The sequence below is a fragment of the Topomyia yanbarensis genome, chromosome 2 (genome assembly GCF_030247195.1).
Source record: "Topomyia yanbarensis strain Yona2022 chromosome 2, ASM3024719v1, whole genome shotgun sequence".
In the NCBI taxonomy this organism is placed as follows: domain Eukaryota; kingdom Metazoa; phylum Arthropoda; class Insecta; order Diptera; family Culicidae; genus Topomyia; species Topomyia yanbarensis.
In genome coordinates, this window is record NC_080671.1 from 112,383,703 (window position 1) to 112,408,382 (window position 24,680).

Genomic DNA, 24,680 nt, shown 5'->3' on the forward strand with positions numbered 1-24,680 from the left:
TTTTCCACTACAGTCGATTTTTGCCAGATTTGAAATATGTAACAATAAGCAAGAGTTGTGGCAAAAATATATTTTTAATTATAATGTAAAGGATGCTGCGATCCAAACTTTAAGCTCGTTTTTCTCGAAATCAATAATTTGTCATTTAGTCCGGTCTGACTTAACACCGACCATATGCGAAATGCAATCTGGGCTTCCCTCGAACACTGCTCGAACGAAAATCCCCAACACTCAAAGTGTTCACCCGGCGAGGACAGTTGGTGCAAGTTGCGTCGGGCAGAAGTAAAAGGCACTTCGGAAACTTTCGAACATATCAGGATCTACGAAAGTATATCATCTAATGATTTATTAGAAAGATGCTTAGGAGCTCACACCCAAAACATCAATGAGTCTCTGAATAGTGGAATCTGGGCCTTAGCGCCAAAACACTTGCATCAATTCTGGCAGGCAGGTGGTTAATGTTGCAACTTATTTGGCAGTCAGCATCTTCAACCATAAGGAATTTGATCGATATTACAAGCTTTTGTGGACTGGAGCCGAAAGATGTGCTGCTCGATTCGACAGTGAACGTATAACTCGTTCTGAACGCAAAGTGGGTGTCACGGCAAAACAGGCCCGAGTTCTACAGAGAGAGTGAGAAATGTGCAAAGCCAAGAACATTTTTGTGATGAGGAAGGCGAGCTCTGCGGACTCGGTATAGTAGATTATGTAGTAAGTTACTACTATCGAGTTATACACCGTACTTTATCTTTAAAAGCGTTTTCCCGAAAGTAGTTTTTTAAGCGGTCAAGTAAGTCTTTTCATAGAAGTACTGGTCCGATTTCAATAATATTTTCTGCAATTGTTCAGAAGCTATGTTTGGTCGAGAGGGATTTGCATAATGTCAATTTATTTCATTTTTATGGCCCCTAATAGGCTAAAAAATAACGCAAATATTGAAAATTTTCACAAATCGCTACATAACTTTGACAAATTATAAAATAAAAGAAATCCCTGTCGTCTACACATAACCAACGTGACCATGATCATAAAAAATATGAGTTTTCTGATTACAGATTACCCAATTTGCTACAACTTTACTTAAGCGGGACCCATGCAGCTTCAACATCAATGTCATCAAAGAAGTTTCAAGGTCGCATGAGATTTTTCTTTCCTTCTTCAAAAGTAAAATTGAAAAGTCAAAACATGTATCTTCGAAATAACTAAAAATGTTTATAAATCCATTGAGTAGATGCTTCACAATTTATTCCCAAAACAGTGCCCAATTTTTGGGCCTCGCGAGTAGAAGACCCCCTTAAGATTGTTATTGTATTACCCCTCGACAGTGGTGTATCGAGGAGACTGAGAGTGCCCATAGATCTTTTTTATGTTTTGTGTGCGTGCGCGCACTGGCGTGGCTCATTGGCGGGTCACTGTGGATTTTCTGTAGACTGTATTTGCAGACATTGTTCAACAGCTTAAATTGTATAGAAGCTTACGGGAAACACAAAATCACTGCTTAAAATGGTTGTGAAAATGAAAATATCCCATTTAAAAAAATTGATTAGGCGCTTAATTTAATTAATAAATTCATTTTTTTAATAAAGTGCGCTCAAATAAAAACAACAAATTTTGAGTTGTTTCACATATTTCTTGGGATTGTCTGATAAACAACACTTCGTTTATAGCTGTGGTAAAGTTTTGTCACATAATGGGATTATTAGGACTAAGTCTAACAAATATATTCAATTTAATATATTGCTTACTTTATAGCCGCCGTTATATCAAACTATACACGGCTCAAAAATGTAAATAAAATTAAAATAATTTTGTTTCACAAAGAAATATGAGGTGTAATGTTCCCATTAGTGCAATAATAAAGCGATGTAGAAATTCTACATTAGATATGCGTTCAACGATGGATAGTTCTGCGTATGAAATTTCATATGCTAGGATATAATGGGTTAATGGCAGTGAGCACGACTCGCAGTGTGTCTATTTATCGGTCGGCTTTGTCAACGTGCGCAGGCGCATTAAAAATATATAACAGTTGAACCCTAGTAGTTGTGTTATATTCATTGTAGTTTTTAGTACTAGTAAACAATTGTTAAGTGTTAGTCGGATGTCTATTTGAGTATGTGTTCGTCTGAGTATTTCTGACAGATGGTCAGGGAACAGATGCAGAACTGGCGTATATGATAGAATAGTGGATAATCCTTCTTGGGATTCGTTGGTCACTCTTTACCGGTGTTCAATTCGTGCATTCGATTCAATGCATTCGGGCAGATCGGATTGGATAAATTAAGATACGATTAATTTACCGACGCACGCGAATCATTCATTCCTGGTCAGTATAGCATGAAATTCTTCTAACGGAATGTAATTGTCGTTAATGGTAAATAAGTATCATTTGCTGGCATTTAGACGGTTTCAAATAGTTTGATTGCATGTTACATGTATTCTCTTCTTCTACTTCATTAGATTGCTTTTGTACTTCTAGTAGTTTGCTTTTCCACTACTCATGTGTACCAAAAATAATATCGATCAATTTCGCTTCTACTTCATTTATTTCCTTTTTTTCGGCATGTTATTTTCTCTTTTATTGCTATATCTAAAGGTTAGATCGTGTTAGATCTTCATGAAAAGCAATCAGCAATACTGTAACAATATTCCACATAGCTGATTGATTTTTATGAAGATTTAACACACGGTATGGAAAAACGTTTTCGATTTTTGCCCTACTCTCTGTTCAACCTTAAATTAGATCCAGCTCATTAACACAATAAATTCTTCCATACACACTCACAATCTCTCTCATTCCAAACGTACAAACGTGGCCTTCGCGATAACACAAACCTGATCACAAACGCGAACGCCTGCGATCTTGTCAACATTCAAGCACTCCGGTAATTAAGTGATCATTTTAGGACATATAAATTTACAAACACGGTTTCGAACATCAACCCACCGCTCGCACAATCATGTCACGTCCGGAAGTTTCTACGCTCGATCCTAGCAGCCCAAACTCATACCTTCAGTTGGACCAATAGAAAAAAACTAGACAACAGGTTCCGTGGCGACATGATCGGGACCTCTAGTGAAATGGGAGAGTTCACACTCTACTAGCATCTGAACCATAACCTAAAAATTAAGTATTTCCACAGTCCACGTGCTATCATTTAAGAACACGCGAACTTGCGAATTGCTACACGCTTATAAAAAATAATGTGTACACGCGATGTTACATACAAGCTAACACACGCGACAAAAACGTCAACATACAAACACTCGAGTTCTTCGCGATCATCCACGCACACCTGCGCCCACGATCTCGCAAAACAGGATAACACCCAGGTGACTAAGTGAACGGTTTGGCACTAATAAATTCACAAACTCGGTTTCAGGAATAAACTTTCAAATACCCGTGTTCGCGCGATCATGAATCGGTTACGTCCGGAAGTCTCTATCCTCGATACCAAAAGTCTAGGTCCATGCTATCAATTTGACCAATAAAAAAAGAAAGCACTCATATCCACTGGACAACACGTTCCATGGCGACATCACCGGGAATCTATGGAATGAATGTGATCCGTACACTGAAAACTAAATTTCAGAATGAGGGTCCGCGTGACCATCCCAGAACACGCGAATATGTGAATGGGTACATGGTTACAGAATCGAATTTATACACACGAAGTGACCTGCGTTAAGCAAAAGCGGACTGAGCGCCATAATTTTTTCCTGGTATTTTTAATGAAAAAATTAATTTTTCGATTATTTACCATTATCATAGAAAGTTTCAGGGTACTTATTTACTATCGATTACTATTTGAGTTCTCAGAAATAAATTAATGTAGGTATTTATGGAGATACATTAGCTGCGATAGCGATTTTTATGCAGTTACCACCAAATGGCGCTTGGTCCTCTTTGGCTTAACACAGGCCAAGTCACATTCACATAAGCACACGCGACAAACACGTTAATATACGAACACTTATGCTCTTCGCGATCGATCACGCACAGCTACGCCCGCGATCGCGCGAACTCGAAAACACCCCGGTAATAAGGTGAATATTTGAGTACTTACGAAGTTTCAAACGCGAACCTACAAAACGTCCGTGTTTGCGTGATCATGGATCGATCACGTCCGGACATCATTATCCTCCGTTCTAGCAACTTAGGTCCATACATCCAGTTGGGCCGATCAAAAAAGCTCATATCCACTAGACTACACCTTCTATGGCGACATGACCGGGAACTCTAGTGATGTGGTAGATCGCACTTTCTTCTAGCATCTGAACCGTACACCGAAAATTAAATAACAGATTCACGGTCCACGTGCGATCATCCAAAAACACACGCGAATGTGCGAAGTGCATACGGTTATAAAGTTGAATTTATACACGCAACTACTCACGCGACATACAAACGCCCACGCAATCGAACACGTTAACGTACAAACGCTCGAACCCTTCGCGATGATACAATCCCTACGCCTACACGTATCTGAGCCCTCCAGTGAATATCACATTCAAAATCACGTCCCGGTGCAATTGGCCTTAAGCAGTGTTTTAGTGGGTGACATTGCCCGTCTCGTCTGCAATTGTAATGAGTGATTCTGACTAGGAGCCCTTTCGAGAATCTAGCTCTACAGGTCCAGTAGGACAACTCTCGAAAAAAACATAGGTCATAACGTCCGTGGAATCTAACAGACTGTATGAAATCTCAGCAATTTGTAGGATCTGAGCAATACTGGCACCCAGGCTACGGTACGATCGCTTTGTTATTAATTTACAATAAAGGTGCAAAAAATAAAACAAATAAATAAGTATTACGTGGCTCACGCGATAGTGTGTGTCTGTATAGTTGCAAATCACCTCACTGCTATGACTGCATGGTATGATTTTGGTGGCGTGAGCAATTCCATTTTCTTATCCGGAACAAGAAGAGATTATAACCAGTAGAGGAGGACACACGCGCTACTAGCACTGGTCGGAATATTGTCTGGGTTTTAATAGAAAGAGAGCAGGAGAAAAGGTAAATAGTGTAATACCAACCCATACCTATTGGTACCATACCTTATTGGTAATAATGCTAAGATTGACGAAGGGAAAGTAGTGTCGATTCAACCGTAAAGAAACTCAACTTTCCGATGGTATTTTGTCAAATCATGGTTATAAGATGCATTTCAGGGAGTATTTGTTAGACAAGTTTCAGAATTTCTTCGTCCATTTTCTTATCCAGCTGGGTTGGTACTGAGCCGTTTTGGCGTAATTGAAGTAATTCAATGTGCAACCGACAAAAGCGTTTGCCAAAATTCTGGGAAGTGTTGCCATACTGGCTGATTTTCACTCTTTACATCTTCGTATTTTTTCTGCTTTTTATACATGAAACATCCATTGGTATGACATTAATTGCTTTGTGTACATAGGTACATACATACATATGCTAGAGCGTGACCAGAATATTCGACCAGTAAATACACGGGGACAGTAGCGTTTTACTCCTTCTGTAGAATATAAACTCTCATGGGGTGAGTAACAACCAAAAACACTGCTGTTGCGTTTTTTTCCACCACTCTTACCAATCAGTGCACGTTACTACCACCTGATATACCTGGGTGATGTAAGAAAGCAACGCGATTTTTTAGAGATTTTGTTTCACCCAAGACAAAGCTGGCGCGCGTAAAATATTTGCACAGACATCAGCGAAGTGACCTCTCGCGTGGCACAGTTTGCTAAAACAATGAGGCTAACCACCGGCGGAGTAGCGCCTATTCAATGATTGGGACGTTCCTGTCGTTATCAAAAAAAGGTTAATTGCTCTTCCTCATTAAAATCCTTTGTTTTGCAATTTACATAGATTGGTATCCCAACGATCCAGAGCTTTTTGCGGCTGATCAGAAACTTTTACAGATAAATAACTCACTGTTCGGTGAATTATTCCGACACGACAACGAAAGAAGAAACGTGAAATAAACAACTAAATGTACATTTAATTATGAAGAAGCTTTAGTTGGTAGCTGAAAGCAATTCGCATGAAACGGTCATTGATCTTTCGTTGATATATATAGTTCAGTGAAATTAATGGTGGTGTGTTTTCTATTACTGAAACATTGCTGCAGCTTAGTAATATTGCCATAAAATTTCTACAATTTTCAATTTGTATTTAAATATTTTGGCTACACTGTTCAATTCAGCAACACTATCACTGTTCCAACTTCAGGTGATATGTTTTTATCAGTGAAAGTGCTGCAAGTGTTAAATGCTCACGTAATAAATGTATTCTTGTGAGTGATTCACAAATTTGTCCAACGAATCGCTAATTATATCAACGACGCAAGATAAACAAATAATTTGGGTCACAGCCACTGTACAATTAACGAATTTGATTCTCTAGTTGGACCAACTGACAGATGTCAAAAACTCTCTAGTAGTCTAAATACATCTGTTCATATCTCTAAATATTGTCAGATTGATTGTCAAAGTAAATTTGATATCCAGGTGCTTTTTAGTTGGACAATAGTCCAACTAAATGGACGTCGAGAAAAGGTAGACTGAATGATCCCCAAGCTGGTACTTTTTACTTTTCCTTATTTTTAAAACCTAAAAGATTCACGGCTCAGTTGTGCTAACGCAATGAGCCGTGTCAAATTAACCTTTAGAAAAAAGAAAAAAAAATCCGAAATATGTCTATTTTTTCGTGTTCTACAGCTGTGTAACCCCTTAAGGGAGGGAAAGCATCAAAAAAATCCGTGTTCTACTAGGGGAGAAGGGGTTTTAAAAAATATGACAAATAGTGAAATGGGGAAGGGGAGGGTGTGTAGTTAAATTGTGAGGAAGCTGGTTCTTCTCACTAGAATTAAAAATCATTTACTTTACTACATATAAATATTGCCACCGAATTTTAAATCCCAGTTATAAATTAATCCTACCCAGATACGCGTCGGATGTTTATCAGTTTTCACGGACGTAGACTAATAAACAATTATTGGACAGCCGTTAGTAGTTTGTCGGATTGTTGAGAAATTTGATCGTACACAGATTCGTTTAGTCAACAATCAAAATACATTCACACAATTTCCTAGGACGAGCAAGCATGCGCAACCAAACGATGCAGCCTGTAATGCTGAAAGTTGAATGCAAACACATCGAGAGGCACCCAGAAAAAAAATAACGTGTCAGTGAATTGCTCATAGTATTTGACATGTATTAGACTATCTTTTACTTAGAACAATCGTACGAACTTCCCACCTTGAAAGATACTCAACCGGGATGGGTTCATAATCAGTGTAGTATGTAAAAATTAAAAATATAAATCAACGCTTTTTTGTGAAAAGGGCGATACTTACAAATGCAAACAATGGGCATTTTCTTTACATGCGAATGAAGGCTTCGAAACGCAACAAATTGACCTAAAAATTTGGATTCTACGATATTGCTTTCTTAAACCATAGCAAGAAATACAATGGACGAAAGTGTATTTTTGTTTATTTAAATTTTCGATTTTTTTAAATTATATGCGCCACTCACCGACCGTTTCTTATGGCTATACAACTTGTTTCGAATTCTTCAAACAAAATCTGATTGTATTTCGTCATAAGACTGATGAACATCACTATGATAAAGAATCTTAAATAGAAATAATTATAATACTTCGTCATAGTAAATTTTTTTTGACTGCGTACTGCTTCAGTAAACTATTTCTATTTTGTGTTTCATGTGTTTTTAACTTGAAATATTCACACTCTTTCTGACGTCTGACGTTTCCATTCCTAAGTTTTATTGACCCGATATCCTCCAATGATTTTCTATACCCTCCAAGATTGGGAATAGGGGGACTCAAACACTGATGCAGTTAGTAGAACTCAATACAGCAGTTGACGCGCCAATTTATAAATAATAACTGCAAAAAGCAAAGAGTACATCATTCGGTATTACCATAAAATGTTCAAGTCATCAATTCCTCAAACGTTAATAAGTAAACAAAAACACAGAAGGCAAGCGTACAATATTTACGTCATTTTGGTCAGCTACTGGAACATCTCCGAACTTATTCTTTTATAGCTAACGTTATCCGCTGACTAACGAAAAAACTTCTATATGGGATTTGGGGGCGAAATGGGCATTGTTTGTTCAGTGTTTACAAGTCTTGCTGAAAATTCAGTGAGACGAACACAATCACGCCATTGAATCTAGGAATGGAGTTTGACAAAATTATTTAATCTTTAAATGCATTCCGAAATTTTATTGGATTGTGTGTGACGCCCTTGAATCGGTCAGTTCGAAACCTCATTCCAATTAAAAGCAGTCGTGTTGGCGCTCTCTATGCGGTAACATGTGGAACTAAAATGTTCTAACCAAAACATGACTTGTATTATTTACTATAATTCTTCTGAACATACTATTGAGCTAAACCGAACCATTATTTCACAAAAATGTTTAGTTCGTGAGAAACGAGTACTGATACACATCCATGCACTGCTAGGCCCCATGCAAAACTGACTCAGACACCACTTCGCCAAAAACCTTAATAACTTCTTTTAACAAAGCTGGATTGACTAGCAGTCTTCGACAAAGTTGTAGACAATTAAATTATCTGTCTTATTTTCACCTACAGTGATAATACGACGCATACAGTTCCACCTAGCGGCGAAAATACGAACTAATGGGTTTTCTCCATGTAAATTGTCGAACAACCCATACAAACTAGAGGCACGTTGGTCCGGTAGCTAGACTTGTCCGATTTGCATCAAATTTGGTGCAAATACTCTTGGTGGGACTAGGAATCGACTCAAGGCCGATAGAAATCTTTTTTTTTTCTTGTCACTCTAGTGTACAATTGTTATGTGCTAGTCACATGTCTATCTGTGTATATGTTCATATGAGTATCAGTGACAGCTGAGTCAGGTTGTCGTGTTGCATTTTATTCCTTCCTAGGATTCGTTGTCCACTTTTCCGTTGTTCAATCCGAGCATTCGTTTCGATTCATTTGGGAAGATCGGATTGGATAAATTAAGGTACGATTAATTCACAGACGCACGCGAATCTTCCATTTCCGGTCATCCTAGTATGGTCAAATTATAATAGAACGCAATTGTCGTTTATGGTAAATAAATACCATCTGCTGGGATTTAGACAAGTTCAAGTAATTTTAATGCATGTTACATGTGTTCTTTTCTTCTACTTCACTAGTCTGCTTTTGTTGTATTTCTATTAGTTTACTTTTCCACTACTCATGCATACCAAAAATGATATCGGTCAATTTACACTCTTCTGCTTAAACTCTCTGCATCTGTTTTATCTTTATTCCGAATGTTATTTTTCCTTTTTTATTTTATGTATCTTAAACTCATACTAACACTCACTAACATAATCTCTTGGATATTCTCTGATATGCACGCACAATCTCTCTCATAGCAAACGTACAAACGCTCGTGGCGTTCGCGATAAGACGAACCTGATCACAAACGCGAACATGCAATTGCAATCATCGACACCTATTTAAGCCTGCGATCTCGCCAACATTAAAACACGTCACGTTACATCCGGAAGTGCCTACCCTCGGTCCTAGCAGCCCAAACTCATGACTTCAGTTGGACCAATCAAAAAATGTCGCTCGTATCCACGTTCCATGGCGACATGGCCGGAAGCTCTAGTGATATGGGGAACTTCCCTTCTAGTATCTGAACCGTGCCCTGAAAATTAAGCTGCAGTTTCACGGTCCGCGCGATCATTCAAGAACACACGCGAATATGCGAATGGACACACGCTTATAAATCCTATGTAATAAACGCTTGAGCTTCGTTTACGCAAAACTAGGCCCGCGATCTCACAAATATGAAAACACCCCGCTGAACATTTTAGCACATAATATAAATTCATAAACGCGACCTCAAACGCGGACCTACATACACATGTGTTCATGCGATCATGAATCGGTTACGTCCGAAAGTCCCTACTCTCAGCCTTAGTAGCATAGCTCGGCGCCTTCAGTTGGACCAATAAAAATGACGTTCATATCCATTAAACCACACGTTCCAAGGCGACATGACCGGGAACCCTAGTGATATGGGGAATCTCACTCTCTTCTAGTATTCAACACGTTAACATACAAACGCTTAAGACTTTGCCAATAATCCACGCCCACCAAAGCCCGCAGTCTGACACGGAAAACCGATTCATCACAATTTCAACTAAAAAATAGCTGAGTTTTTGGTTTCGTCTAGTTAATATTTGGGCGAACTAAGTTTTTGTTGAAAACAATAATCCAACGCTCTTGGTTTGATGCTGTCAGTTTCAGTCTGGACACGAATGTTTCAGCCTATCACGAAACTTGAAAAGCCTACCTGAGCTAAAGCTTGAAACGCTTGTCTCAGCTTGTAACGTTTGTTTTAGTCTAGACACAATTGCATATGCCGTTACACTAGCATTTCAGCCAAGACACAAACGACTGGAATTCAACTAATCTCATTGTTGATTTGAAGTGCTTTATCGTAAAATACAACATAGGATTTTTTAAACGTTTTGTTTCGCCGATGGACGGATGAAGGTATGGAATCAAATTGTTGAAATATTCCGGAGGGCTGTAACTCACACGTAAATATAATATAGAGTTATGTTTCCCATGTTATGAACTTAATTTTATGAACTGCACTGTTAAATGCAACGAAATAGCCAAAAGTATTTAAGGATTGTTGGTAATTGACTGATGATTTCAATTTCAGATGAAAGGTTCTTCATACTTATTGCACATCTAGTTTGGAATCTATAATGATGAACAATATTTATCATATTGCATATTACAAAATTTGTAAATAATTGAAATTTTACTAATAATGTTTTCAAAGAAAAACTAGGTAAAACCAAAATGAGGTCAGTTGAATTTCTGTTGTTTGTTTACTGGTTCAGGTAGTTGTGTCCAGGCTAAAACAAGCTTTCTAAGCTGAGATAACTACCTACCTGCATAACCGTTATGCCCAGCGTGTATGAACATAGTTGCATCTTGGCAACTGTAACTGTCCAAGATTGCGCAAACACAAAAACGCCCCGATGGTTTAGCGAACGCTATAGCACTATAGCGGATTATCTGATTAACGTGGTCTCAAACACGCACTTATAAACTTTATACACTCACAATAAACTAATATACTTAATATCACAATCAGAATTAAGGCCCGCTGCAATTGGTCTTAAGCAGTGTTTTAGTGGGTGACATTTCCCGTCTCGTCCGTAAGTGTAGTGAGTGATTCTGAAGGGGAGCTCTTCCGAGAACCAAGCTCTACAGCTCTAATAGCAAAATTCTAAAAACATCTGTTTGAGACAAATTTTAAACTAAATACAGCTCTTTTCAATATTTTGAAGAAATGTGATGGTAAAAATCAGGAAAATTCAGAAAATAGCAGTCACCCGCCAAAACTAAGTGTTAGAACATAGAAAAATGTGCTGTAAAGCTCCAAAAACAAGGTTGGACAATAAACACACAAAATTTCTAGTTTGATATCTCATGCTCAACTGTTTACTGTATTTATAAGAAATACATAAAAATTTATCATAAATGTAAGTGCGCACCAAAACATACAGCGAAACAACTCGAAAAAAGGACCAATTTGCTGCCGTAAACTTCACCGTAAACACTATGCGAATGGAAAATATTTCATATATTCACACCATGTGCGAAAAAAGGCGAATTGATTGAAGACAATAAATAGTATTTGTGCCGAAAAAGCGTAATACAAGCAAAGGCTGAAAACGAGCAGCCATCGATTTCTCGAATCGAGCTAAGATTAAAAGAAATTGATACTATCACCTTGCAAAGCCTAACTCGAGATGTTTGTCACACACCCAAAATTCACTTCAGAAGCACTCCTTGCATGCGCCTAAAACTCATAATTTATTTTTGAAAATATCATTAGAAACAGTATCTCGACAAACACGTGATTAGGGCTCAAAAGCCAACTGTCTAAATTCACTTTGGCGAGAAATTCCGGACGAATTGTTAATCTCTCAGTTCAGCAGTTGATAGCAAACGAAAGAGAAAACTTTTCACTTTCGTTGACGGCCATGCGACGTGGTTGGTTAATAACAGACTCCAGAATTTCTCCTCAAAGTGAATTTTGATATTTGGATTTTGAGCCCTAATCATATGTTTGTCGAGAAATAATAAAAATCGCAAGAAATGGTATAAACATGACCCTTTTACCCACAGTTCCCCTTTTGAACAATCGAAGATATACCATGAATTGGCATACAAGTGAGTAAAAAAACTAATACAAGAGAGTCAGAAAAATCAGGTGATGTCTTCCGAGTACACAACCACCAACACCATCGTCAGCGCCAGCCGTTCCAGTTCGGCTAGCCCCTGCCTGTCCGGGCAGATGGAAACAGAAGAAATGAATGGAGCAACTACGAAGCGCAGAAACGGCATACTTGGACGTCACGTTAGTCTCTGGAACAGTCATTAGGGGCTCAATGGAGGGAAAGAAGATGAGAAGGAGGATTTCCCCCATTTTCAGTTCGCATGCTCTTACTATATCTTCCAATTCGCGTGTATTCGCCGGCTAGCTTTTTGCTAATTCGCAAAAATTGGTCGATTCTTTGTTGCAGCGGTTTGTTGTTGTATGGGTACGGCTGGAACATGTGCTGGGTACGTTTATATTAGATTGGCCTAAGCCCGGTTCTGATCTTCTGCACGGAAACATGACTTTCGATTGTAAGATTAATTGTACTAGCAATACATGTGTTTTTTTTATGATTTACAGAGTAATGAACGAGTAAGATAAACTCAACATAACTCTTATGTTGTGTAATAAACTTCATGAGTTTGCTTGACTGCATGACTAAATTCAATTGAAATTCTAAGAGCGAACTTCAGGCAACTCCATAATCCAGTTTTCACTAAAAGCTGAGACTTCAGAACAACGACACACCGGATCAGCAATATAAATTCGGTAGATTCAAGGAGTCCGGTTTCCTGATTCATATTTTTACTACATTCATAAAGTTAAACAGAATGTTTAAAATGCATACTTATTATATTATTATTAAATAGAGCCATTTGAACTACCAATCAGAACAGTGTATCAGCGGTAACTGTTCGTCGATTTGTCATTGCTCTTTTCAGCGCACATCGCGAGATCAATTTCAATGGAAAAAGTACCGTCGAAGCGGGTTTCATCGGATGGGACAGACTAATTTGAATCACAGTGCATGAATGCAATAGTTCGTTCCTGTTACTTTATTCGTATACAAGCACGCGAAAAAAAACATTATTTTTGTAAATGTTGTCCAATAGATTAAGCCAACGTAGCCCACCAGGACGGTATATACCCATGTTTGTATAGTCAGACCGGTAACATCACGCCACCCTATGCAGATTGCAAAGAGGAAGTGGCGAAAATGTGCTCTTGGCATTGTATCGTGTTGGTAAGGCTCAACCTTGTTGATATGATATATGTTGGAGTTAGTGTGCAGATGACAGCTGATTGTGTGTGGGAAACGAACGAGAATATTATTTTGGGATTAGCTGTGAAAATTAATTAATCACGAGTGATTTTGGCTGACTTTTGACGTTTATTTTTTCGTTTTCTATTTAAATTACTTTCGCAGAAAATATCATGTCTACAAGGTTAACCAGTTCATATTGTTTAGGTATCTTTTTTATAAAAACTTATATATGGTAATTCTGAACATTATAATTCAGAGATTTTTAATTTTTTATGAAATCCCTTTTTTTAACAATATATAACGAGCCTTCGATTGGCTGCAGCAGAAATTAAAATTTCGACTATTTTAAATGTCTAAACTTCCAATTGTGCAGCATAAACCATAAAAATCGATTCATTAGTTTGAGATATTACCCCAACATAAGTATTACATTTCGTAAGGAAGCTTTTTTCGATAGATTTCACTCCCGATTCTGAATAATTGCAGGGCTAGTGCTACGATTGTACTGGCAACTAATATTTTTTCTGGTTAGGGCACGAACCTTCATTGATATTTCATGCATTTAGGACAGTTGAATATAGACTCATCATGTGATTTATCTAACTTCATCAGATGACAAATTGCGATCTCTTTGATCTCAGACGGCTTATGGTTCCCTTACTAAGTATTGCGATGGAGTCCTGCAGACGGAATCCTGTTCTAAATACCGATTAAAAAATGTTCAGGATTCTGATGCAGTCCTGTTCATGTTTCAACTAGATTCATGCTGAGAAATTTTGAAGAAGTTGTGTCTAGAATTCTAATAAAGAGATGTTTAAAGTTCTTAGAATCTGCTCGGAATTTTTATGGAATCTTGGTGCTTCGACGTTACTCTATTTCATCAACATAATGATAATGATTCTTGAGAATAATTCTACCAGAACGCTGAGAAGCTGTTAAAGATGCAACGAAAATTTCGAGTACGATACATTCCGAATTCAGAGAAAGACTCCATCAGAATTCTGAGTAAGATTTCAGAAGAATGCCACAATTGCACTCTTCTTTCCGCAACCCATTCCATCCAACGTTCGTGTTGTTATCTATACATATGTTGCGTGTATAGCAACGTGAACTTGAGTAGCACTCGAGTGATGCATTGCAGTTAAAGATAGGTGTCACCATCCCATGGAAAATATTGTTCCGACAGTCATAAAATAACGTTATTTGTAATCATATTTACGCACATACGAACACACACACAAAACTGCACACGTATGTCAGTCGCGCGATCGCAATTTGTTGATATTACCTATCTATGCAAATCAATTCCAACGTCGACACCGATTATAGTGCACGCTTACTTCCTAGGGCGATGAGCATATTTGGTTACTGTGGTATCATTAGAATCGACTACTTCCAAAGTAACATAAAATATAGAATTACTCACAGTCGATTATCATAATGTTAGTCAAAAGTTTAAACGGTAAACGTTCATTCATTTAACGAGGTATTACAGGAGCTTGTGATTTTCTTCTGTAACTGTGCTTCAACCCATGTGATAACTAAACTACGATGAAACCATGGCTACCACCCTAAATCTGTAGAACAGACATCGCGTTGACTTCTCAGTAGGGGGCAATATGGCATATCAGTAGTAAAAACAAACCAGGTACGATGTGATTACGGTGCACGCAGGTCATATGCTACTGGCGTATTTGCTCTAATAGAGTTTTACATCTCTTCCGAGTATGTGCGTCTTAGTGTTGCGTATTTGAATAATTCTCTATACCCTTCCTGAAGCGAAGCAATATATTGATTGGTTCATTTTCGGAACAACTTAAGATTAAGGTGACGCATTAGGATGGTGATCTGGAAAATATGTCTATACCACTCGAGTGCACTCGTGAATATGACGGTTCTATTCCTTAACACCGCATGATATGGTTGTTTCTCCTGATAAAAGTGAAAAGAGTAGCTTAACCGTATTAAAAACCAGTTGTTGGTTAATTAGTCGTATGTGTGCGACCGATTGCGAGTAATTAGGCGGATGTATTACAAAACATCTAGTGTAGCGGAAAGTGTCAATGCCATGAGATATGTTTCCAAGACTTGTGTATGTTGATTGGCAATCGTTTTGTTTAGAGCGACTATCTTGTAATCAATTAAGAGGTTGTGACTCGTATTTTTATAGTATTTCTTCTCTGTGCTAAAAACCGGTCATAAATTGCCACTTTTTTAATGCACCAAAATCTTAAAAATCTCAAAGAACCCTTGTTATCTTAGTGAAAAATTCGAGTATTTGAGGTATTAGGCCATTCTGTCATCGACATCAATTATTTTTTGACATTTCAACTACCCATCAATATTTTTGTGGAATTTTGAAAGTGGAAAACCCTCGCAAATCGGATGGAAGTAAGTTGGTTATCAAAAAAATACAGAAAGTTTGGATTTATTGATAATTAAATAACAATTAATACATACGAATAGAGTTGATATGCCATTTAGTGAAAAATGTGTTTGTCAATAACAAACTTCTATTAGGTTTCTGAGGGTTCAGCATAATACATTTCATAAAAAATATTGAGAACTAGCAGAAATATTTCTTTGAAAAGATGATAACATTTAATACCTATTCATAGCAACATTTCATTTTCATTTTGCAGTGTTTGGTGGGGCGATGAGAGCGCCGCGTCAGTCCAAGACCGATGATAGGAGGGGTAATGGCAGAATGGTCCATGCAGACCACAAAAACGCCATGAGAGGATCAAGGTGTGGGTTAGGGTAGGGTTAATTAATTAATGTATGCTTGACGAATAATTGCTCTGCAGAATGCGATGAAAAGGTGCATTGAACAGTATTACTGTTTGCTGTTCAGAAATAAATATAATATGTTTCTCCATAAGGTTTGCTATCAAATGTATGTAGTTTGTGATTATGTCATGCCTATTTATAAGTGCTAAAAAGTTCACTTTATCCCGTCGTTTTATCAAGTTTGTGCGACCGCGTCTTTAGATGTGCGTGGAAGGTCGCGAAAAGCTCAAGCATTTGTATGTTCACGTGTTTATCGCGTATGCTAGATCGTATGTGACTTCGCGTGTATAAATTCGATTTTGTATCTGTGTGGCCATATGCATATTCGCGTGTGTTCTTGAATGATCGCGCGGACCGGGAATTTGATTAGTTTTTAGTGTAAGGTTCAGATACTAGAAGAGAGTTCCCCTATAACACTAGAGTTCCAGGTCACGTTTCCATGGAATATTTTGTCTAGTGGATGACCGCGCGAGCGGTGGGTTGTTGGCGAGATGGCCGGTGTAAGTATGTGTGGATGATTGCAATTGAATGTTTGCGTTTGTGACCCGGTTTGTGTTATCGCGAAGGCTAGCGGCGTTTGTACGTTTTAAAAGAAATATTGTGAGTGTATATGAGAGTATTATCAATTGAAAGTGTGTTATTATGAATCTAAGTTAAGATATAGTAATAAAAGGAAAAAGAACATGCCGAATCAAAAGAAAAAAACTATGAAAAGAGCATATATGAAAAGGGATTAAGTAGAAGTGTATAGATTGACTGATATTTTTTTGTATACAGGAGTAGTGGTAAAGCAAAGCAAAAACAAAGCAATGAAGTAGAAGAAAAGAACGCGAGGGACGTATTCAAAGTTGCTTGTATTTGGGAACATAGCCACTTTATTTGAAGGTTTGGTTCGCGTGGATGATGGTCCCTCAAGATTACTAAGCAAATTTTGAGTATTTGACTTGATATGGTCCCAATAAGGGGCCATGCATAAATGACGTAGCATTTTGGAGGGTAGGGGGGTATACCAAATTTGTGACGAAGTGTGACAAGGGGGAGGGTATGGTCAAAAGTTGTGCGACGTAGCATTAAGTTTAAACTTTTTTGACGGGCATCATAACCCATTGATTAGAGCAAAATTTAATGTTTCTCCATACCCAAGAGAAATAAATTTAAATTTACACTTACCATGCGGTTTTTCAATTCATTTTGCGATTCGCTGAATTACAAGCTCGCAAAAAACGAAAAGATGTTGTATGCTTATTTAACTTGCTATATTAGTTAGCTAATGTTGCAAACTAGTAGACTTAGTTTGGTAGCTGAATTAAATATTCTCTTCGGATTTAACCAATCAAAATTTAATAATTTAGATCAACGTATTTTTCTTAGAATCATCGCCAGCTGCAGTATTGTGAACTAAGAGAACTTCTCTTCATACTTCTCTTGATATATAAAATTCAAAATAAAACAATAAACACTATATTTGTCACGAAATTGGCTTATTTTGTACGCAATTTGCTGTTATAATGAAAATGTTGATAAAAACCGTCAAATATTTTGTAACGACATGGAATTAAAAGAAATGAAAAACATATGTAATTTTTTTTTCATTCCCGGCCGCGTTGTGCAGGACTGGGGGAGGGGTAGTTGAATGCTACGTCATTTATAAGGGAGGTTAGAATTTTGTTGCCAAATGCTACGAGGGGGGAGGTAGGGGTCAAAAATCACCGAAAAAAAGTTACGTCATTTGTGTACGAAAATATGAGCTTTTCCCGACAACTCTAGTTCAGTTTCTATAGTACTATATATGAAAAATCGGAATCAAAAACATAAAATTCAATATAAAAAATCCCGCAGCAACAGTGTATACCGAAAATTTAAGTGCAACTTAGCTTATTCTATATACAATCACTTTTGTTGAAGGTTGCTCATTGACTGGAAGTCACTGGACAAATCTTTAACGGTCAACAGAATTTTTGAATATCTCTTATTCTAAGCATATGCGAGAAAGAGAGGCAACACATAAATTTACATGAGAATATCTTTTTACTGCAAAATCGGATTAATTTGCAGTCTTAGGCAATGTTGATTCTTACACCCGAAACTATATATCTGTGGATTTTGGGATGCACAAGATGGTACTGGGATTTTTTACTGAATTTTTGTTTGCGTTGCCGATTTTTCATATATTTTCACATGCAAACTTAAAAATTCTTGTGAGTGGACCAGAAACAAACGCCCAAGCTAATATTTGGTATCCGACGTATGGACCCAATCACTTTTCGATTAAGCGGTGTTCCGAAATAAAGTCCACTCTGGTGCCGATCTAATGGTCATGTCCCCAATACTCATTTCGGGATTCACTATTGGCGATTATAAGCAAACGTGTTTGGCATATTCTAGTTGGGAGGAAAATCTTCCATAACTTTGCTTCACGAACCGTATTTTCATAAATAAAACTTCTATGTTGGAATGCTATTTATTACCGCCTTCGTGGCTTTCAACAAAAATGGTTTGAAAAATCCACTTGAAACGCCTATTGTTTTACATCCGACCTCACAACTCGTGATATCTGTGAGGTCACAGTCAATATGACTGTTGATAACATAAACAGGAAATACGCCTATTGTTCGGAATATTTGCCGCATAATGAATCATCACTAAAAAGGGAAATCCCCCAATATTTGCACGAGCTTGCAGAGAAGAAATGTTAGATGTAACTCTCTACTCTGACAGTATTATGTATGAGTTGGCAAGCTCGTACACAACGAGGTCAAACTGTCGTTATTTGATCATAAGTACATTATTTTTGATCATTTAAGCGCCTAGATGTAGCACCCTCTTGTAGTCCTACTATGTAATAATTCAATGTAGAAGTAGTGGTAGTGCAGATTATTTCCGGTGAGTCGAAAATTTAGTCACTTCCCACATTAGGTGTAAATACTGACAGTTGCGGGAAGCATGCTCCCTCTAATCCCTTAAAAATATGGAAAACTTGTTAAAAATCGAAGCAAAAAGCACAATTGCATAGATGCTTTCTCGAATAATGCTTCGGCGCATTGCATAGACTCTTTGAGCTTCAATACTTGTCGAGTGTAAGCAAGGTTGGAGAAAGGTCACTTTTCGTTTGCGCTGAAGAAGGATCTGTTATTAAAAGGGTTTTCTGTTTCAACCCCAGTTTCATTGGGTTTGGCTTAAGGTATGGTATTGTTTGATTCTTTCCGGATAACGAAGAAAGCTGTACCTGGCTGAAACAGAAACTGGAGGAGATGCGTGGGAGTGCAGGTGGACTTCCATTTCATTGTCTTCACCAGCATAAGGTATTCCTTTACAATCCTAAGGAATGTTTGAAATGTTCTGATGTTTTGTTGAGGCTAGGTTCCCATAATCCTTGTTCACCGGTAGTTTTCTAGGAAGCTCTGAGAACCAAGTTGATTTCAGAGAAAAGATAGCAGTATTTTTGCTGTATCGACGGCCGATCCCTGGAATGTCTGGCGAAAGAGGATATTTATTTGACTTTTGAAATATATAGAAACCCTACAAATACCGAAACAATTATACCAAATAGATCAAACCATTCTTAAAATGGCATGAAATGGCCGCTTTTCATCACATGGTCCATAGAATGCTTACTTTATCATTAGGGAAAGAAGTAAAAATTAAAGAAATAGTATTCGTTTTCGAAATAGGCAAACTCAACGGGTATCCAAAGCAAACAATTCAATCAAAAATTCATAAAAAATCTAGAATGATGAGCAAAAACGTAGGAAAAATCCACTGTTAATAATTCCGCCATGTCTAACTGATATGTTATGCCTATGACTATTTGTTGCAATACTGTGTGGTGACCCTATCTTCGAGATACATGAAGTCAGGATGGCGATTTGAATCAAACGAAATATTAATTAACTGCCGATGTTTCCAAATATATAATATTTGGCAGAATATCTGATGTTACGGTTTACATATTCGCGGAAAACATTGATCTTGCAAGTATTTGGCCGAAAAATTTGCGGAAATAAATATTTCCATTGGCCTGATGTCACCACAGGTCTACTACTTGCATCTAACCTTCTACAAACAACTGTCACAATCATACAAAATTATCATTTTTTCACGAACTTTCAATAACCTTTTAGTTAACCCTAATTACACTGGAAAATTATTGAACATGTTTGGAGCGGACAATTTTTTGCGATTCTCCAAAATCATTGGTTGTCGTAAAACTACGTCGTCATCAGAGAGATGTTTTGTGACGAAATGCTCCGATGCGTGAAAGGGGTTTTGAAATTCTCAAAAAATGATATGTCATTTCGTCGCTGTTGTGCTATCTTATGACAAACGCCAATTTGGGGTAAACTGAGTTAAATATGCCACATTACTCGTCTAACGAATCTCTACAAGATGGCGTTTCCAGAATTTTGAAATTTTGCTTGGTTACTGAAATAAAGCGAGAAAAGTGATAAGAAATTGTGAGTTTTTTGCTTCAAATCATAATATCTTAGGATTGGCTCAAGTTATAATAAAGTTTTAGTTGCTTTTATGTGTAAAAATGTCATCAGAACACAATGGCATAATAATTTTCAAAAGAAAAATGCATGTATTGGGAGAAAAACGCAGTTTTATCTTTAAACTGGAAATATTGCCTGTTTGGCAACACTGTAACTAAAAATAACTCAAAAATCGCTAATAGATTTTAATAATACTAAAATTGTTACTTGGGATCTAACTCAGTTTATTCCAATTGTCTTAAGAGAGCACAAACCAAGTACCAATTGAAATGCTTGGAGGAATCCTCGCTCTGTGATTACTCTATCAAACTATGTAATGATCTTCACGATTAAACTTTAGGTGACAAGTTCAAATTGTGGTTGTGAAACGGCTCTGTATACCTTTGTTAACCCTCCGGAAGTCACGCTTATGGCTGCTGGTGCTCTAAGACGATTTCGTTAGATTTTCAGAGCAGCGTGCACTCAGTGCACTAGCGCGACTGCTGGAGGGTTAAACTAGAATATAACTAACATAAAAGAAGAAATCAAGTCATAAGACAGTTTTATCGTAGATTGCAAACTTCCAACTTATTTGATTCTGTAGTATTTTTTACTTGTTTCGGCCATAATAACACTTCCACCAAATTTTATTTTTTCACATCGCTTAATTTTCAACAATATGGTTAAATAGTAATAATACAAGAAAACAGCGTTTTGAACCCGCAAATGGGAACCACAGAAGATATTTAAACGATTTGGTTCACTCTGGTTGAACCTATTTAAAAATAAAAATCAATCAATTATTTCGTGCGCGGTGAAAATCGATTACAGTTACAAAATTTCCTCTAACAATGTCAAACAATAAGAAGTACTCTTTGCATTAGCGTACAACATTTTATTCACAAAAATGGTGACAAAAAATTAAACAAATTACCATGGAGCTGTACAAATTCAAACCGAATTTCTCCCGATCATCCCTCATATAATAATTCTGTACCATTTGCATGAAACTGAACGTTTATGGCCCTCCACTACTTCAGCAAAGCGGATCACTTACATCGTGGACTAACCTTTGTTAAAAATATGTTCAGTCAGAGCGAACCAAGTACAATTCCGAAGAAAATTTAGATTAGACTGTAAGCGACAATGAAAGAATCTCTTTGGATACTTTCTCTTCTGTTCATTACGTCGGCGATTCAACATTTGCTACTCAACTTTTTGCATAATATTCTGGTAAAAAGCGTCGACTTTCGATACGTACTGAAAAACTAGTGAAAATTTCTATGGTGACGTCGTAGTAAACGAAACAGAAAGTAAAGGCTACTGCACACCTTGGGAATTTGAGCGCAGGATTTGGGCCGGGATTTTGTGCCGGATTTTGATCACAAAAAATTTTTCGCCGAAATCTTTTCAAACTGACGAACCAAAAGTTCTGCTGCTTCTAAAAAATACAAACTTTTTTTAAATGGCACAGAAAACTGAACCTAATAAAAACAACATTTTTTCCGTCGGAAATAATTGTTGATGAATTGTTTCCGGCCGGATTTTTGATGTGTAGAGTTTCCAAAATCCGTGACGTTTTCCGCGGTTGGGTTCACACTTCAGGAGACTTGACGTATATTTTTCTCCATCACGGAAAACGAAAATCCATCTCCTATTTGAAATGCTTGGGGAACAAAATCTTGTGATCAAATTCCCGAGGTTTACAGTAGCCTTAAACAAAGAAACGCTCTCAATGTTACTTAGATCCTTTTGAAAATTTTCTCTAGAATTTTCAATTTTCTGGCAATATCTATTATCCCGTCAAACAAGCTTAGGATCACTTCAATAAGATACTTTGCAGCAAACTATAAAGCATATTTTGATTTGATTTAAGATGATCAGTAATTACATTTTTTTTTGTTTTGGGTACTTGGCTCGCTCTGTCTGTACATTGTCAGATCAACTTTTCGATAACATACAATTACGTAAAAACTAATTAATATGTTTTTATCTTTTTAACGGCATTCAATTAGCTAGAGATTACAAAGTAGGGAAAGCTATGGAAGTTTAGAGCCATAGTACCCAAATGAGAGCGAGTATGTGAAATATACAGATCAGAAAACTAGAAGTGGCAGGGTCATTAGAAACAGGCCTAAAATTTTACAAACTAATCATTTGTCTTCTGCTGGCAGGAGTCGAGCTGACCCTGCCACTTCTAGTTTTCCGATCTGTATATTTCACATTCTTGCTCTCACTTGAGTACTACGGCTCTAAATTTTCATAACATTCCCTATTCAGTAATCTCTAGCTAATTGCATGTCGTTAGAAAGTAAAAAAGAAAATCTGTCTACATATTAGTCGAAATAAAAAAGGAAAAAAAAACTAATTAATATGTATTTTTTGTTTGCCTTTCCAGTATTTGTTGAAGGGTGTATGGAAAAGATCCTGATACAGTCTTTCTTTATCCGTAATAACAAATAATTTTATTAATATTCGTTTCCTAAAAGCGAGGACTTGTCCCAGTTTTGCTGTGATTGCAAATGTTTGGTCTTCTCTATCAGCATACTATGATTGGTTTTCGTTATTCATTCAAAACTATTTTATGCCATTATTCTTGTTGATGACCATATATCTGTCCAAGGTGGAATATACCTGAAGAGATTCTTGATCCAACGCTATAATTATCTCACTGTTTAAGATTTTACTACTTAGTCCACTCTGACTTAACACCGAACAACTTTCGAATATTTTCCGGAACGGTTTGATATTTAGTGTCGCAATGTGTAATGAAATCGAGCCACTAAAATCATCGATACAACACGTCGCAGCGCTTCATGTGCATTATCGTTCTATGTCAAACTGTCCCATATTCAAACATGTGATCGAAGTTAAAAATTATGTTTGCTATCTGGAGAGAAGCAACGTGACAAATTCCGCTGAAAAGAAACATTTTTACTGAACACAATTGAATTTAGAAAATTCATAGCTATACATGTCATTGACAATTTAGTTATGCCAAGAGAACATTTCAAAAGTAACAGGGGGCTGTTATGTAAAGAATGGAAGTGAAATAATAAACTAAAATATGTCATGAAATAACTTTCCTCTGAGTCAGGAAACATTTGTAGATTCAAACATTATTTTCGAACAAGTTTCTAAAATTAAATCTTATGTCCAAGTTCAAACAGAAAATATAGTAAATTTAACTTGGCGATCTGATGTGAGTATCCATTAATTACAGATAAATAGTGATATCATAAATCTAATCTCTTCAAAATTATATTTGAATCTCAGATTAGATTACGATTCACTAAGCTTCTATACTTAGGTAGACATTTTCCACGGATTGTTGATAATATGAGAGTCTCACGTACGATTACGTGGCAACGTTTCTCATCAAGCATCACGAAGTTTGCTGTGCTCGGGGTCTATAGCACCACTTCACATACGAGAGCTAAATGACGCTAGTTCGGAAAAAGTGGAAACTTCGATGAATTTTAAATACCTGAGATACACCTAATAATCGTTGATCAAATTTCTCAAAAGTAAAATTTTTGAGTAAAGTCCTAAATTTCTTGGAACTTTTTCAAACATTTGCAGCCTTTTTTCAATTACTGGCGAACTGTCTTTCATTCGTTAACAATTCACCTGCCAAATAGTAAATTCAATTTGTATTCATATTTTTTGCAACAACCACCAGGTTTTAACAAATTAATTTCCATTTAACGACAAGTTCTTTTTCCAATGGAAAAGGTTAATAATGAAATATAAGTTACATTTACACAAACGTTATATTAACTCGTCGAGCTGAGTCAATTAGAGTATTGAACTGAACGGCAGATAAACTTCACATTACAAGCATATTTTTTCTTTAATTCAATCTTCGTCAGGCACCTACAGATACAATGTATAAAAACACTCATTGCTAAAATGACTAACAGTTTAAGTAGAGTGATCGATTCTCAATCTTCAATTACTTTGTTCATAATGTAAAACTAAATTAAAGCATCA

The 24,680-nt window shown here is 36.9% G+C and overlaps 1 protein-coding gene across 1 annotated transcript in view; it reads right to left on the reverse strand.

Moving 5' to 3' along the window:
* The window catches only part of LOC131679211 (fatty acid synthase), a 46,881-nt gene that overhangs the window by 14,432 nt on the left and 7,769 nt on the right, over nucleotides 1-24,680 (reverse strand). The gene's annotated exons all lie outside the window — the stretch shown is intronic.